At 47.0% G+C, this 18,057-nt stretch overlaps 1 protein-coding gene across 1 annotated transcript in view; it reads left to right on the forward strand.

Moving 5' to 3' along the window:
• The first annotated feature begins 13,874 nt into the window (after positions 1 to 13,874).
• Positions 13,875 to 18,057, forward strand: part of LOC139558858 (collagen alpha-2(VIII) chain-like) — a 101,004-nt gene continuing 96,821 nt past the window's right edge. The window contains exon 1 of the mRNA XM_071374371.1: positions 13,875 to 14,564. The gene's annotated coding sequence lies outside the window, so the exon portion shown is untranslated. The remainder of the gene's footprint in view (positions 14,565 to 18,057) is intronic.

Raw genomic sequence — 18,057 nt, forward strand, 5'->3', positions numbered from 1 at the left:
GTTTGTTCTTTATTGGTTGCCCTTTTCTTGTGGCAACAGGTCACAAATTTTGCTGCAGTGATGATACACTGTGATATTTCACCCAGTAGATATGGGAGTTTATCAAAATTGGATTTGTTTTCCAATTCTTTGTGGGTCTGTGTAATCTGAGGGAAATATGTGTCTCTAATATGGTCATACATTTGGCAGGAGGTTAGGAAGTGCAGCTCAGTTTCCACCTCATTTTGTGGGCAGTGTGGCACATAGCCTGTCGTCTCTCAATAGCAAGGCTATGCTCACTGAGTCAAAGATTTCCTTAATTCTGGGTCAGTCACAGTGGTCAGGTTTTCTTTGTTTAGGGACAAAAAGCATTCCTGTTTGCTCGGATTTTTTGTTAATTCTTTCCAATGTGTCAAGTAATTAGCTTTTTGTTTTCTCATGATTTGCTTGGGTCTAATTGTGCTGCTGTCCTGCAGCTCTGTGGGGTGTGTTTGTGTTTGTGAAAAGAGCCCCAGGACCAGCTTGCTTAGGGGACTCTTCTCCAGGTTCATCTCTCTGTAGGTGATGGCTTTGTTGTGGAAGGTTTGGGAATCGCTTTTCTGGATTTTGATCATTAGTGTGTATCGGCCTAATTCTGTTCTGCATGCATTATTTGTACATGGAGGATATTTTGGCAGAAATGTTGAGGAGGGTGGCTGCATCCCTACCTCACCCCACGGCCCTGTCTCACCCCACGGCCCTGTCTCACCCCACGGCCCTGTCTCACCCCACGGCCCTGTCTCACCCCACGGCCCTGGGGAAAGAAATGTGTGTTTTTTGCCAATTTTAACCGCACACTTGTTGTTTGTGTACATGGATTTTATAATGTTGTAAGTTTATTTTTATCAACAAAGCATGTGAAGACTTTGCCTTTGTTTTGGTTTGTTTGTTTGTCAATTAGGGTGTGCAGGGTGAATACATGGTCTGTCGTACAGTAATTTGGTAAAAAGCCAATTTGACATTTGCTCAGTACGTTGTTTTCACTGAAGAAATTCAAGAGTCTGCTGTTAATGATAATGCAGAGGATTTTCCCAAGGTTGCTGTTGACACATATCCCACGGTAGTTATTGGGGTCAAATTTGTGTCCACTTTTGTGGATTGAGGTGATCAGTCCTTTGTTCCAAATATTGAGGAATACGCCAGAGCTGAGGATGATGCTAAAAAGTTTAAGAATGACCAATTGGAATTTGTGGTCTGTATATTTTATCATTTCATTGAGGATACCATCAACCACACAGGCCTTTTTGGGTTGGTGGGTTTGTATTTTGCTTCTACACTACTTTCCTTCCATCTATAGCGTTTCTTAATATTGTGCTCTTCCTTTGGCTTTGATGCCTCATGACTGAGTATTACTCTGTTCAGGTAGACTGTGATTTTGTTGTGACCTGATTGGGGTGTCAGTGGGCTGACTGTGAACATTCTGAGAGACTCTGGGTTGAGGTCAGTAATAAAGTACTCTACAGTACTACTGTCAAGAGATGAGCTATAGGTTTACCTACCATAGGAGTCCCCTCGAAGCCTATCATTGACTATGTACATACCCAGCGTGTGACTGAGCTGCAAAAGTTGTGACCCGTGTTGTCGTAGTTGTGTCAACGGGGGCATATGATGGAGGGAATGCTGTCACCTTCAGGCAGGTGTTTGTCCCCCTGTGTGCTGAGGTTATTGACCAGGTTCTTGTCCAGTTCTGGCGTTTAGGTCGCCACAGACAAGTACATATCCCTGGGCCTGGAAATGATTGATTTCCCCCTCCAGGATGGAGAAGCTGTTTTCATTAAAGTATGGAGATTCTAGTGGGGGGATATAGGTAGCACACAGGAGGACATTTTTCTCTGTTAAGATCATTTCCTTTTGAATTTCAAGCCAAATGTAAAATGTTCCTGTTTTGATACATTTTATAGATTGAATTAGGTCTCCTCTATACCAGGTTTCTTGTAGGATGACAATGTCTGTGTTTCCGATATCTTTGGTGAAGTCCAGGTTCCTGCTCTTTAGGCCAAAGGCAGATGACCTCAGGCCTTGGATATTCCAGGATGAGATAGTGAAGGCTTTGTGTTCCATAAAGTGTCCAATGTTGTCAGTCTTGTGGTTTGGCCTCGGACCAGTAAGTGTGAGCAGAGCCTGCTGAGCATCTGGTACATGCCATTGGCTTGAGCTAGTGTAAGAGTGGGGATTGGGCCTGTTTGCCCGCTCACAGCCTGGGCGTATGTGTGACTTTCATGTTGAGGCCCTATTTGTGGGAGTAGGGGGCATGGGGTGGGCTGGAGGGGCATAGGTCTGATCTAAAGGGGGCCTATATCGGGTGTGGGCATGGTTGGTTTGGGGGGGTGGATGTGGTCTGGCTTTAGGTCCTCTTGGCGTGGGTCCTCTATGTGTGGGGGGGGTTACGCAGGTCTGGGAGGTCTCTCTCTGTCTCTCTGTCTCTCTCTCTCTCTGTCTCTCTCTGTCTCTCTCTGTCTTGCTCCGTGTCTCTGTCTCTCCATCGCTCTCTCTCTCTGTTTCTCTCTCTCTGTCTCCCCCCTCTCTTTCTCTCTCTCTCTCGCTCTCTCTCTCTCTCGCTCTCACCAACATTCCCTTCCCTATCTGAGAGCAGACTGAGCCAAAGGTTCAGTAGATTTCTCAGGAAGAGTTTAAGCCGACTTTCCCAGATGCAGACCAAGACCTGTATCCACAATGTGTCTCAGAGTACAACATCGGTTGTATGTGCTGAGAATATAAACATTTTACTCCTACTCTTATGGGTAAAAATAAATGTTATGCATGAAGCCTCTTTAGTCAAAAGAGTCCCACCTAGTTGACAGATATTAAGGACTCATCAGGAGTTTTCCTAACCAGTGAACAGTTACCAGCAGGTGTCTTGATAATAGAAACATGCACAGAGTGAGTGGTTCCAGCGCCACATGCAATTGCTTTGGAGTTGGCGGTTGGGAGGGCTGGCGGTTGGGGGGGGCTGGCGGTTGGTTGGGCCGGCGGTTGGTTGGGCCGGCGGTTGGGGGGGCCGGCGGTTGGGGGGGCCGGCGGTTGGGGGGGCCGGCGGTTGGGGGGGCCGACGGTTGGGGGGCCGGCGGTTGGGGGGGCCGGCGGTTGGGGGGGCCGACGGTTGGGGGGGCCGGCGGTTGGGGGGGCCGGCGGTTGGGGGGGCCGGCGGTTGGGGGGGCCGGCGGTTGGGAGCTTGGGCCGGTGGCTGATGGATCACTGGTTCAGGTCCCTGTTTTTGACCTTGTGGGAGATCTGTCGATGTACGCTTGAGCAGGGCGTTGACCCTGGTTGCTTCTGTGTGTCGCTCTGGATGGGAGTGTGTTAGATGACTAATGTGATGTAGTTGTTGAGCAGCAAAAAATTGGTTTGTAGTTGTTGAAATAATGTTTTGATATATGATCAATCCATAAATAATCTAGACCTACATGTAGAAGCATCTCTTGCACTTGACAATGATTTCACGAGGTTTGTTTCACATGATTTGCCTAAATACCACGAGGCTAATATATAAACATGTTTTTCTTATGATTATTTAATTTCCTACATTATGTTATCCCTTTGGAGCGTAATATCACGTTGTTTAAAAAATATGCCTAAATTGTGCATGCCTATATAAATTCGGCAATTGAAGGAATCTTCAATACAAACGTTGTATGCAACATAATCGGGAAGTGACTTGATGTCTACTGTGCCAAAGAGATTTAGAGTTGTTAAACAGGAGTGTGTTAATATAATGGTAATATTGTCAAATTTCAGCCAATATATTAGGCGATAATTAAGAGAAGGCAAAAGTGATCGTGTCAGGCGAAAATTATACCAAACATTTTACCATTGCAACATTTGATGTCCAGTCACATTCACGGTGGTTGCTATAGAGTTCACAGCTGGCGATGCCTCATTGCGATTGGTTATTCCCCATCGTTTGCAACAATGTCAATGAGCGTCATTACTATATTTCTTTTGCAGTACCTCAAACTGTCGTGATTAGCAGCTGAGATAAACTTTTATGAGTTGATTTTACTCCTGACAGCCTCCCGCAGTGGTCTAAGGCATCTCAGTGCTTGAGACGGCACTACAGCCCCGGGTTTGATCCCAGGCTGTGTCACAGCCGGCCGTGACCGCGAGACCCATGAGGCGGCGCACAATTGGCCCAGCATTGCCTGGGTTACGGGAGAGTTTGGACAGCCGGGATTTCCTGCAAGCTGACTTCGGTCGCCAGCTGGACGGTGTTTCCTCCGACACATTGGTGTGGCTGGCTTCCGGGTTAAGCGAGCTGTGTGGCTTGGCAGGGTCGTGTTTCGGGAGGACGCATGGCTGTCGACCTTCGCCTCTCCCGAGTCCGTAGGGGAGTTGCAGCAACGGGACAGGATTGTACCTACCAATTGGGGAGAAAAAGAGGTAAAAGTAAAAAAACTTTTAAAAAACTACTCTGACTAAAACCCTTGTGGAGTTTTTTTGTCTTAATATTGGTTTTAATAGGATTCCTAGACCCATTCTGAGATGCTTAGTGGATACGGGCTCTGGCCTGTGTTCCAAATGGCATCCCCTTCCCATTATAGTGTACTACCTTTGACCAGCTGGGCCTAATTCCCTGCATAGTGCACAGAGCCCTGGTCTAAAGTAGTGCACCAGGTAGGAAATAGGGTGCCATTTGGAATGCACTCTTGCTCAGGCTTCAAGGTCTACTAACAGAACATACAGCCAACACACAGATGGTCAATTGGCGTTGAATGCTAACCCTATGTAGAATTCACTCTGAATAGTAAGTCTCTGTTTGATTCACAATTAGCTTCTCTGTTGCTAGGTCAATGCATAATTTGCCATAAATGGTTAGCCACCCTTCCATTAGCAATTAGCTACTCTGTGATATGCAGATTCACGGTTGGCTTCAGGTAAATTAGCCTTGAATGGCTAACGTCAGCGTGATAAGGATAATTAGCTACAGTGTGATAAGCAACTATGCCGGTATACCAATGTTTAGCCTAGCCTGAGAGCTATTATTATTGAATGCTTAGCAATTAGCCTAAATTTGCTGTATTATTACCCCCTTATTACTAATGGAAATGCCCTTATACTTGGAAATGAATGTACCTAATGTACCTAACATGGAGTTCTGTAACAGGGGTTGCAGTGTGCAGGTATTTGTTCCTGACTATATATGTGTGTGTGTGTGTGTGTGTGTGTGTGTGTGTGTGTGTGTGTGTGTGTGTGTGTGTGTGTGTGTGTGTGTGTGTGTGTGTGTGTGTGTGTGTGTGTGTGTGTGTGTGTGTGTGTGTGCGTGTGCGTGTGTGTGTGTGGTCACTGAACCCAGTATGTTGATGACATTCAGATCTTCAGAGAGGAACATGTTATTAAAGACAAAATAACCTTTTGAAATGTTCTGTGCTGAAAGTAAAATTTCACAACGTAGACAAATCTAAAACTGATAAGCCCCCAACATTTACACTAATGAATAAACCAATCAGAGTGTACTCTCGTCACAAAACATACACCTATCTTGGACATAAGTTTAATGTTGCTGGCGAGTGGGGGGAAACAAGTTGAGGAGCTCGTCCATGAGTCTTCAACCAGGCGTGAAATGTTTGACCTTTCCCTTCTGCCTGGGGTCATGAAGCTGTGAGAGAGGTGGCCCTAGCAAAGATTTAACATCTGCCTGCACGTGTGCCTCTCCCACAGAAGGTTCTGGGGGAAAATGAATAACAAAACTGTTCAAGTAGTGAGAAAGTGGCAATGCTTCAACACGAGACATTATCTTCCTGAGCCAAAGAGATTTGGGGTTTAGGTGTCCCGAAATGTGAGTGGATTTACACTTGTACCAGACGGACTCACCTGCTGAACATGCTCAACAGTGAAGATGTGACAGTTAGGCAGTTAGCCAGAGCCTCCCTCCTTCTAGACCTACAGAGGCAGAAGGTCCCGCTGGCCACGGACACTGAGGACAACTTCCTGGGCTTCGGGAGGAAAGCCAATGGAAAATTGGACACTCATGCTGCAGGCTTTGGAGTTTGGTCAAACTGGCCGGACGGGAGCTCAGATGGACACGGACACGCAGACTAAGCCAGTGACTCTGATGAAGTTGTGACAGGCCCATGAGTTGTCTTGGAGACTTCTGTCACCAAAGATGGAACATATCATCCTACATCCAGGACAACACTCCTCGTTATCAGACGGATGCAGCTACTGCAGCACTAGACTGGCGTGAGGCTGTAGGGGAAACTCCCTGCTCTGCAATGTGCTGATCACTCTGTCTCTCATTCCATGTGCCAGAATTCTGCCATTGGCCAGGACATTCTCACCTTTACTGATAAGGCGAGGCTGCCAGTTCTACCAACAAAATATAACCTAGCACTCTGGTACCCTGCAAACCTTGACCCCTTTTCTATTCTACAAGAGTCAGAAGTAATGGAGTTTGTTGCCCATGTTGTGAACGGTTGTTGTTCATACAAACATGTGTACATTGCTAGACATGACCAAATTGTCGACCTGATAGCCAGCGTGGTGAGACAGCTACTCTCACCAACTGCACACATTGTTGTGTAATGGGAAGCTGGTGTGAAGTTGTGTAAGGGGAAGCTGGTGTGATGTTGTGTAATGGGAAGCTGGTGTGATGTTGTGTAAGGGGAAGCTGGTGTGATGTTGTGTAAGGGGAAGCTGGTGTGAGATTGTGTAAGGGGAAGCTGGTGTAATGTTGTGTAAGGGGAAGCTGGTGTGATGTTGTGTAATGGGAAGCTGGTGTGATGTTGTGTAAGGGGAAGCTGGTGTGATGTTGTGTAATGGGAAGCTGGTGTGATGTTGTGTAAGGGGAAGCTGGTGTGAGATTGTGTAAGGGGAAGCTGGTGTGATGTTGTGTAAGGGGAAGCTGGTGTGATGTTGTGTAAGGGGAAGCTGGTGTGATGTTGTGTAAGGGGAAGCTGGTGTGATGTTGTGTAAGGGGAATCTGGTGTGATGTTGTGTAATGGGAAGCTGGTGTGATGTTGTGTAAGGGGAAGCTGGTGTGAGATTGTGTAAGGGGAAGCTGGAGTGATGTTGTGTAAGGGGAAGCTGGTGTGAGATTGTGTAAGGGGAAGCTGGTGTGATGTTGTGTAATGGGAAGTTGGTGTGATGTTGTGTAAGGAGAAGCTGGTGTGATGTTGTGTAAGGGGAAGCTGGTGTGTGATTGTGTAAGGGGAAGCTGGTGTGAGATTGTGTAAGGGGAAGCTGGTGTGATGTTGTGTAATGGGAAGCTGGTGTGATGTTGTGTAAGGGGAAGCTGGTGTGATGTTGTGTAAGGGGAAGCTGGTGTGAGATTGTGTAAGGGGAAGCTGGTGTGATGTTGTGTAATGGGAAGCTGGTGTGATGTTGTGTAAGGGAAAGCTGGTGTGATGTTGTGTAAGGGGAAGCTGGTGTGAGATTGTGTAAGGGGAAGCTGGTGTGAGATTGTGTAAGGGGAAGCTGGTGTGATGTTGTGTAATGGGAAGCTGGTGTGATGTTGTGTAAGGGGAAGCTGGTGTGATGTTGTGTAAGGGGAAGCTGGTGTGAGATTGTGTAAGGGGAAGCTGGTGTGATGTTGTGTAATGGGAAGCTGGTGTGATGTTGTGTAAGGGGAAGCTGGTGTGATGTTGTGTAAGTGGAAGCTGGTGTGAGATTGTGTAAGGGGAAGCTGGTGTGATGTTGTGTAATGGGAAGCTGGTGTGATGATGTGTAAGGGGAAGCTGGTGTGATGTTGTGTAAGTGGAAGCTGGTGTGAGATTGTGTAAGGGGAAGCTGGTGTGAGATTGTGTAAGGAGAAGCTGGTGTGAGATTGTGTAAGGGGAAGCTGGTGTGAGATTGTGTAAGGAGAAGCTGGTGTGAGATTGTGTAAGTGGAAGCTGGTGTGAGATTGTGTAAGGGGAAGCTGGTGTGAGATTGTGTAAGGAGAAGCTGGTGTGAGATTGTGTAAGGAGAAGCTGGTGTGAGATTGTGTAAGGGGAAGCTGGTGTGAGATTGTGTAAGGAGAAGCTGGTGTGAGATTGTGTAAGGAGAAGCTGGTGTGAGATTGTGTAAGGAGAAGCTGGTGTGAGATTGTGTAAGGGGAAGCTGGTGTGAGATTGTGTAAGGAGAAGCTGGTGTGAGATTGTGTAAGGGGAAAATGGTGTGAGATTGTGTAAGGGGAAGCTGGTGTGAGATTGTGTAAGGGGAAGCTGGTGTGAGATTGTGTAAGGAGAAGCTGGTGTGAGATTGTGTAAGGGGAAGCTGGTGTGAGATTGTGTAAGGAGAAGCTGGTGTGAGATTGTGTAAGGGGAAGCTGGTGTGAGATTGTGTAAGGAGAAGCTGGTGTGAGATTGTGTAAGGGGAAGCTGGTGTGAGATTGTGTAAGGGGAAGCTGGTGTGATGTTGTGTAAGTGGAAGCTGGTGTGAGATTGTGTAAGGGGAAGCTGGTGTGAGATTGTGTAAGGAGAAGCTGGTGTGAGATTGTGTAAGGGGAAGCTGGTGTGAGATTGTGTAAGGGGAAGCTGGTGTGAGATTGTGTAAGGGGAAGCTGGTGTGAGATTGTGTAAGGAGAAGCTGGTGTGATGTTGTGTAAGGGGAAGCTGGTGTGAGATTGTGTAAGGGGAAGCTGGTGTGATGTTGTGTAAGGGGAAGCTGGTGTGAGATTGTGTAAGGGGAAGCTGGTGTGAGATTGTGTAAGGGGAAGCTGGTGTGATGTTGTGTAAGTGGAAGCTGGTGTGAGATTGTGTAAGGGGAAGCTGGTGTGAGATTGTGTAAGGAGAAGCTGGTGTGAGATTGTGTAAGGGGAAGCTGGTGTGAGATTGTGTAAGGGGAAGCTGGTGTGAGATTGTGTAAGGAGAAGCTGGTGTGATGTTGTGTAAGGGGAAGCTGGTGTGAGATTGTTTCTGTGACAGTTGGGGGTCTGTGTGTGTGTGTGTGTGTGTGTGTGTGTGTGTGTGTGTGTGTGTGTGTGTGTGTGTGTGTGTGTGTGTGTGTGTGTGTGTGTGTGTGTGTGTGTGTGTGTGCGTGTGTGTGTGTGGTCACTGAACCCAGTATGTTGATGACATTCAGATCTTCAGAGAGGAACATGTTATTAAAGACAAAATAACTTTTTGAAATGTTCTGTGCTGAAAGTAAAATTTCACAACGTAGACAAATCTAAAACTGATAAGCCCCCAACATTTACACTAATGAATAAACCAATCAGAGTGTACTCTCGTCACAAAACATACACCTATCTTGGACATAAGTTTAATGTTGCTGGCGAGTGGGGGGAAACAAGTTGAGGAGCTCGTCCATGAGTCTTCAACCAGGCGTGAAATGTTTGACCTTTCCCTTCTGCCTGGGGTCATGAAGCTGTGAGTGAGGTGGCCCTAGCAAAGATTTAACATCTGCCTGCACGTGTGCCTCTCCCACAGAAGGTTCTGGGGGAAAATGAATAACAAAACTGTTCAAGTAGTGAGAAAGTGGCAATGCTTCAACACGAGACATTATCTTCCTGAGCCAAAGAGATTTGGGGTTTAGGTGTCCCGAAATGTGAGTGGATTTACACTTGTACCAGACGGACTCACCTGCTGAACATGCTCAACAGTGAAGATGTGACAGTTAGGCAGTTAGCCAGAGCCTCCCTCCTTCTAGACCTACAGAGGCAGAAGGTCCCGCTGGCCACGGACACTGAGGACAACTTCCTGGGCTTCGGGAGGAAAGCCAATGGAAAATTGGACACTCATGCTGCAGGCTTTGGAGTTTGGTCAAACTGGCCGGACGGGAGCTCAGATGGACACGGACACGCAGACTAAGCCAGTGACTCTGATGAAGTTGTGACAGGCCCATGAGTTGTCTTGGAGACTTCTGTCACCAAAGATGGAACATATCATCCTACATCCAGGACAACACTCCTCGTTATCAGACGGATGCAGCTACTGCAGCACTAGACTGGCGTGAGGCTGTAGGGGAAACTCCCTGCTCTGCAATGTGCTGATCACTCTGTCTCTCATTCCATGTGCCAGAATTCTGCCATTGGCCAGGACATTCTCACCTTTACTGATAAGGCGAGGCTGCCAGTTCTACCAACAAAATATAACCTAGCACTCTGGTACCCTGCAAACCTTGACCCCTTTTCTATTCTACAAGAGTCAGAAGTAATGGAGTTTGTTGCCCATGTTGTGAACGGTTGTTGTTCATACAAACATGTGTACATTGCTAGACATGACCAAATTGTCGACCTGATAGCCAGCGTGGTGAGACAGCTACTCTCACCAACTGCACACATTGTTGTGTAATGGGAAGCTGGTGTGAAGTTGTGTAAGGGGAAGCTGGTGTGATGTTGTGTAATGGGAAGCTGGTGTGATGTTGTGTAAGGGGAAGCTGGTGTGATGTTGTGTAAGGGGAAGCTGGTGTGAGATTGTGTAAGGGGAAGCTGGTGTAATGTTGTGTAAGGGGAAGCTGGTGTGATGTTGTGTAATGGGAAGCTGGTGTGATGTTGTGTAAGGGGAAGCTGGTGTGATGTTGTGTAATGGGAAGCTGGTGTGATGTTGTGTAAGGGGAAGCTGGTGTGAGATTGTGTAAGGGGAAGCTGGTGTGATGTTGTGTAAGGGGAAGCTGGTGTGATGTTGTGTAAGGGGAAGCTGGTGTGATGTTGTGTAAGGGGAAGCTGGTGTGATGTTGTGTAAGGGGAATCTGGTGTGATGTTGTGTAATGGGAAGCTGGTGTGATGTTGTGTAAGGGGAAGCTGGTGTGAGATTGTGTAAGGGGAAGCTGGAGTGATGTTGTGTAAGGGGAAGCTGGTGTGAGATTGTGTAAGGGGAAGCTGGTGTGATGTTGTGTAATGGGAAGCTGGTGTGATGTTGTGTAAGGAGAAGCTGGTGTGATGTTGTGTAAGGGGAAGCTGGTGTGTGATTGTGTAAGGGGAAGCTGGTGTGAGATTGTGTAAGGGGAAGCTGGTGTGATGTTGTGTAATGGGAAGCTGGTGTGATGTTGTGTAAGGGGAAGCTGGTGTGATGTTGTGTAAGGGGAAGCTGGTGTGAGATTGTGTAAGGGGAAGCTGGTGTGATGTTGTGTAATGGGAAGCTGGTGTGATGTTGTGTAAGGGAAAGCTGGTGTGATGTTGTGTAAGGGGAAGCTGGTGTGAGATTGTGTAAGGGGAAGCTGGTGTGAGATTGTGTAAGGGGAAGCTGGTGTGATGTTGTGTAAGGGGAAGCTGGTGTGATGTTGTGTAAGGGGAAGCTGGTGTGATGTTGTGTAAGGGGAAGCTGGTGTGAGATTGTGTAAGGGGAAGCTGGTGTGATGTTGTGTAAGGGGAAGCTGGTGTGATGTTGTGTAAGGGGAAGCTGGTGTGATGTTGTGTAAGTGGAAGCTGGTGTGAGATTGTGTAAGGGGAAGCTGGTGTGATGTTGTGTAATGGGAAGCTGGTGTGATGATGTGTAAGGGGAAGCTGGTGTGATGTTGTGTAAGTGGAAGCTGGTGTGAGATTGTGTAAGGGGAAGCTGGTGTGAGATTGTGTAAGGAGAAGCTGGTGTGAGATTGTGTAAGGGGAAGCTGGTGTGAGATTGTGTAAGGGGAAGCTGCTGTGATGTTGTTGATGATGCTGTGTTTTCCTATATGCCAAATACACCAGATGTTGTTGTTGTGGCGGGAGGCCAGAGGGATTTTCTCATTGGACTGCTACATGGAGCAGCCGACAAGCTTCTTAAATTCCAGCCTCTCGTGGCCAGCTTGGACAGCCTCTCGTGGCCAGCTTGGACAGCCTCTCGTGGCCAGCTTGGACAGCCTCTCGTGGCCAGCTTGGACAGCCTCTCGTGGCCAGCTTGGACAGCCTCTCGTGACCAGCTTGGACAGCCTCTCGTGGCCAGCTTGGACAGCCTCTCGTGGCCAGCTTGGACAGCGTCGGCTGTAGGTACAATCAGGTGGCACTGATATTTCAAGTTTCAAGTTTTAATGTCACATGCACAAGTACAGTGAAACGCCTTTCTTGCCAACTCCAAAACCCAACAATGCAATAATCAACAGCAATGTATTACTAGAAAAAAACACACGAGAAATGAGAACAAGAAATATGAAATACACAATAAAGTAATTAAGCATACTGTATACAGGAAATATTTAAAAAGTCAGTTCCAATACCACATATTTACATGTGCAGGGATGCTGAAGTGATGGAGGTAGATATGTATAGGAGTAAGGGGACAGGGATGCTGGAGTGATGGAGGTAGATATGTATTGTGCTTGTGCGTGTGTGCGGGGGCGTGTGCGTGTGTGTGTGTGTGTTGCAGGGAAAAGGGCTTGGGCAGTAGGTAGCCTAACGATTAAAAGCATTGGGCCAGTAACTGAAAGGTCACTAATTTCAAATCCCAGAGCCGACTAGGTGAAAAACCTGTCGATGTGCCACTGATCAAGGCGTTTAACCCTAATTGCTCCTGTAAGTCTCTCTGGAGAGTCTGCTAAATGACTAGCTCTAATTGTTCTGGTAACTTTCCCAAAATGACAAGGTTTTTCAGAAATCCTGGTTGGAAGATGTATGGAATCATGAGGAAATAAGCAGGAAATCCGGAATCCTACAACCAGTATTTCTGGAAAACCTGACATTTTGCAAAAATGATCCGCATTTTGCTGCCCTACTCCTGATTCGACTACTCTAGTAATCTTGGCTTCGACTAAAAGAAAAAAGAGAGATATGGGCAGTTAAAAAAAGAGGAGAGAGATTGTTTGACGTGAGTGGAGAGCCGTGGAGAGGTAAATCTCTATGGCAACTGTTGAGCCAACACTCTCCACACACTTCAGTAGGTGTACTTCAGTAGGTGTACTTCAGTAGGTATATTTCAGTAGGTATATTTCAGTAGGTATATTTCAGTAGGTATACTTCAGTAGGTGTACTTCAGTAGGTGTACTTCAGTAGGTGTACTTCAGTAGGTGTACTTCAGTAGGTATACTTCAGTAGGTGTACTTCAGTAGGTGTACTTCAGTAGGTGTACTTCAGTAGGTGTACTTCAGTAGGTGTACTTCAGTAGGTATATTTCAGTAGGTATATTTCAGTAGGTATATTTCAGTAGGTATACTTCAGTAGGTATACTTCAGTAGGTATACTTCAGTAGGTGTACTTCAGTAGGTATATTTCAGTAGGTATATTTCAGTAGGTATATTTCAGTAGGTATATTTCAGTAGGTATACTTCAGTAGGTGTACTTCAGTAGGTGTACTTCAGTAGGTGTACTTCAGTAGGTATACTTCAGTAGGTGTACTTCAGTAGGTGTACTTCAGTAGGTATACTTCAGTAGGTGTACTTCAGTAGGTATACTTCAGTAGGTGTACTTCAGTAGGTATACTTCAGTAGGTGTACTTCAGTAGGTGTACTTCAGTAGGTATACTTCAGTAGGTATACTTCAGTAGGTGTACTTCAGTAGGTATACTTCAGTAGGTGTACTTCAGTAGGTATACTTCAGTAGGTGTACTTCAGTAGGTATACTTCAGTAGGTGTACTTCAGTAGGTGTACTTCAGTAGGGGTACTTCAGTAGGTGTACTCACATTATGTTTGTTTGTAAGTGTGTGTGTGTAGCGTCATGTTTTCCTGCATGTATTTGTATCCAAGGTAGAAAGACAACAGCTTCAATGTGGGAGAAAGGGCTGGGAGGCTTCTGTGAAGGAAGGAGGGAGGGAAGGAGGGAAGGAGGGAGGGAGGGTGAAGAATGGAGGCAATAGAAGTTTCCAAATCCCCCTCCCTCCCTCCACCTAACCCACCCCTCTCTGTGCTTTACCCCACCCAATCCTGCCACTCCCCTACTCCGTCCTACCTCACTGTGTCCAGTCTCACTCACTTGTGTTTTGTGTGGCGGTGAACCCAAAGAACAATCCTGACTCTCTTTTCCCAAAATAAGCCTGTAGGGGGAGGGGGAGGGAGGGGGAGGGAGGGGGAGGGAGGCGCAGAATAAAGCCACAGTGAGGAGATTGGACTTGCGAGGTGCACAGGCCCTGGTTATAAGCTGTGGATGTGGGACTGTACAAGCTGAAGTCACTGCACTTACCTCTCAGCCAAGCCGACTAGAATACCCTGCCTGCCTGGCTGTACTGCCGCTCTCTCTCGTTCTCGCTCTCTCTCTCTCTCTCTCCCTTCCCTCCTAGAGTGGGAGCGCTGAGATTTGGAAAGTGCGCCTCAGACCCACTTTTGGTCAGCCTGAAGACGGTACAGAGACGGTTTTAGAAGTTTCCTACTCTCTTCGATCCCACTCTCAGTCACTCTCTCTCTTCGATCCCACTCTCAGTCACTCTCTCTCTGCAGAAGCACATGGACTACATTTTCTCCAGAGAGACAGAGAAAGAAGCGAAACAAAAGTAACATTTGTTCCACCTGCCATTGGTGAAAATATTAAAACATTTCTGTTTTTTTGGACAAACTCGGACCGGCTTTCAAACCAGCGGCATTGAAACATTTATTTATATATTTTTTTATTCTCTTTTGTTCCTTTGATATTGACTGATCTGATACCATCCTAATTTCTCTGGGAGACATGCGTGGCTGAAGGAGAAGAGGATTCAGAGACCAACCTGAAATTAACACCTCGTTGACACCCTCTCACATCCCGTTCCTCCATCTCCCATTCAACGCTTGGAGGAGAGAGAAAAGAAAGGTAAGCCCGTCGTCCTCTTCCCTCCTCTCCCTTAAGTGTCTCTCCATTTTCCTCTCATCCCTCCATCCTGTCGTCCCTCATTGTTTTCCTCACACCGTGTCGCCGCGGTAACGAGAGCCGAGAGCTAAAGGCAACAGAAAAGGGAGAAAGAAAGAGAGAAGAAACAGAGCAATAAGTCAGTCATGGGACCTGCGTCTGTGGTGCTGAAGGAAACCTAGAACAAGGCAGGGACTGCAACGCAGAGAAGATTAGAAACTACCAATGCAACTCTTGTATCCAGTTTTCTCCCTGTCTGTCAATTTATATTATATATACTGTTACACGTATAATAACAGCCATATTATTATTACTATGTGTTATTATGATTCCTCAGAGTGGAATGTGACTTTCAGCAGGAATGCAGAGATACACTGTCTCTGGTATGATAGAGGCATCCTACTCTCTCTCTCTCTCTCCAGGAGATGGTACTGATTATGGGTAAATGGAGCGTTCACATACTTCTGCCGAATGTTATTTGTCCGCTGCGCTCCTCTGAATAAAGTTTAGTTTGAGTGAGACCTACTGATGAAACGGTGTATGTACAACCTATGGTTGATGTTGGGGGGTGTATGGGAGATGGGAGTGTCTATGATGGGAGGAGATAAGATAGCCCTAGTGTCATTCACCTGCTTGTTTCTTGGCATGTCTGTGTGTCTGTGTGTCTGTGTGTCTGTGTGTCTGTGTGTCTGTGTGTCTGTGTGTCTGTGTGTCAGTGTGTCAGTGTGTCAGTGTGTCTGTGTGTCTGTTTGTCAGTGTGTCAGTGTGTCTGTGTGTCTGTTTGTCTGTGTGTCTGTGTGTCTGTGTGTCAGTGTGTCTGTGTGTCTGTGTGTCTGTGCATGTAGGTATCAATGACTATGTAATGTATGAGTCTGTGTGCGTGTCAGTTCTCTGAACCTATAAGGATGCCCAGTCAGTCTCTGTCACACACCGACACAGGTTCCATTCATATGGGTCGGGTAGAGTAGATCGCTGTCTCTCTGTCTTTTCATTGGTGGAATATCTCATCTGTGTGTACAGACCCCTTTGTTGAAGACTAAGTGTGTCTACACCTGTTTTTTTCCGCTATGGTCTATATGTTACACGTGTTGTGTTTTTGCGGATATTTGTGATGTCTTAGTTCACTGCTGTGGGGGTAAAATAAGTGTGATTGCTGTAGAGAGATGTAGCTTTGTTCGTTTTGTCGTCTACCCTCTCTCTCTTCTTTTCCTTGTCCTCTACTCTCCTCTCATGGCTGGCTCTCTATTTTAGGCCCCCTCGTCCACATTTTGTCTGCTCTCCTTCTGTTCCTCTCTCTCTCTCTCTCTCTCTCTCTCTCTCTCTCTCTCTCTCTCTCTCTCTCTCTCTCTCTCTCTCTCTCTCTCTCTCTCTCTCTCTCTCTCTCTCTCTCTCTCTCTCTCTTTCTCTCTCTCTCTCTCTGCTTTCTCTCTCTCTCTCTCTCTCTCTCTCTCTCTCTCTCTCCCTCCCTGTCTCTCTCCCTGTCTGTCTGTCACTCTCTCCCTTCTCTTTCTCTTTTAGTGTGCTGCGACGCTCCTGGCATGCAGGGTTACATTCTTCTCAAATGACATCCCTCCATCACTGAGAAGGAGGAATAGTCATGACTCTGAGTCGTGCAGCGGGCAATGTGAGAGAGAGAGACATAGAAAGAGATGGAGAGAGGGATGGAGAGAGAAAAAGAGAGAGCGAGAAAGAGGGAGAGATAGAGAGAGGGGGAGGGATGGATAAAGACAGAGAGAGAGATAGCGAGAGAGAGGGAAGGATAAAAACAGAGAGAGGGAAGGAAAAAATAGGGGAAAGCGAGAAGCAGTAAAAATAAACAAATGTTTTCTGCTGTGCAATGTAGCACCATTTTAGGAGAGAGAGAGAGAGAGAGAGAGAGAGAGAGAGAGAGAGAGAGAGAGAGAGAGAGAGAGAGAGAGAGAGAGAGAGAGAGAGAGAGAGAGAGATTGCCAGCTGCATGACACATTGCCCGCATCACATTGCCCGCTGCACGACTCAGAGTCATGACTATTCCTCCTTCTCAGTGATGGAGGGATGTCATTTCAGAGGAATGTAACCCTGCATGCCAGGAGCGTCGCAGCGCACTAAAAGAAAAAGAGAAGGGAGAGAGTGACAGACAGACAGGGAGAGAGAGAGACTGAGAGAGAGAGAGAGAGAGAGAGAGAGAGAGAGAGAGAGAGAGAGAGAGGCTAGAAATCTGAAATCAAATTGTATTTGTCACATGCGCCTTTTGGACCTAGACTTGGCGCTCCGGTACCGCTTGCCGTGCTGTAGCAGAGAGAACAGTCTATGACTAGGGTGGCTGGAGTCTATGACAATTTTTAGGGCCCTCTTCTGACACCGCCTGGTATAGAGGTCCTGGATGGCAGGAAGCATGGCCCCAGTGATGTGCTGGGCCATACGCATTACTCTGTAGTACCTTGCGGTCAGAGATTGAGCAGTTGCCATACCAGGGAGTGATGTAACCAGTCAGGATGCTCTCGATGGTGCAGCTGTAGAACCTTTTGAGGACCTGAGGACCCATGCCAAGGGGCAATAGGCTTTGCCGTGCCCTCTTCATGACTGGCTTAGTGTGTTTGGACCATGATAGTTTGTTGATGTGGACACCAAGGAACTTGAAGCTCTCAACCTGCTCCACCGCAGCCCCGTCAATGAGAATTGGGGCATGCTCGGTCCTCCTTTTCCTGTAGTCCACAATCATCTCCTTTGTCTTGATCACGTAGAGGGAGAGGTTGTTGACCTGGCACCACACAGCCAGGTCTCTGATCTCCTCCCTATAGGCTGTCTCACTGTTGTCGGTGATCAGGCCTACCACTGTTGTGTCATCGGCAAACTTGAGTCGTGCCTGGTCCTATCATCACTAAGCTAAGGACCCTGGGACTAAACACCTCCCTCTGCAACTGGATCCTGGACTTCCTGACGGGCCGCCCCCAGGTGTTAAGAGTAGGTAACAACACATCCGCCACACTGATCCTCAACACGGGGACGCCTCAGGGGTGTGTGCTCAGTCCCATCCTGTACTCCCTGTTCACTCCCTGTTCACTCATGACTGCATGATAATAGGACCGATGGTAAAGGTAGATTACCGTCTCGGCGTCGTATCCTTACAAGGCACCCGGACCTTCGGCGCCGATACCGCCGTCTCTTTCTGCTGCGAATGACAGGGATGAGGGTCTTGTTGGGCGTCCGACTCGTTGAAGAAAAAGTATTCCTCCAGCACGGAGTAATCGCTGCCCTGGTATCAAGAAGCTCTTTTCAGTCATAAGACGTGGCATAAACATTAATAATAATAATAAATAATAATAAAATAAGTACTAAATAAGTTACAAATAATGCGTAAAAACAAACACAATAGCACAATTGGTTGGAGATCTTAAAGTCTATTCAGATGTCCACGAAATAGTAGTTTAGACAGAGGTCTTCCCCGTCCCCCACCCTCTTTACAAACCCACAACCA

The sequence above is a fragment of the Salvelinus alpinus genome, chromosome 29 (assembly GCF_045679555.1).
Source record: "Salvelinus alpinus chromosome 29, SLU_Salpinus.1, whole genome shotgun sequence".
Taxonomy (NCBI): domain Eukaryota; kingdom Metazoa; phylum Chordata; class Actinopteri; order Salmoniformes; family Salmonidae; genus Salvelinus; species Salvelinus alpinus.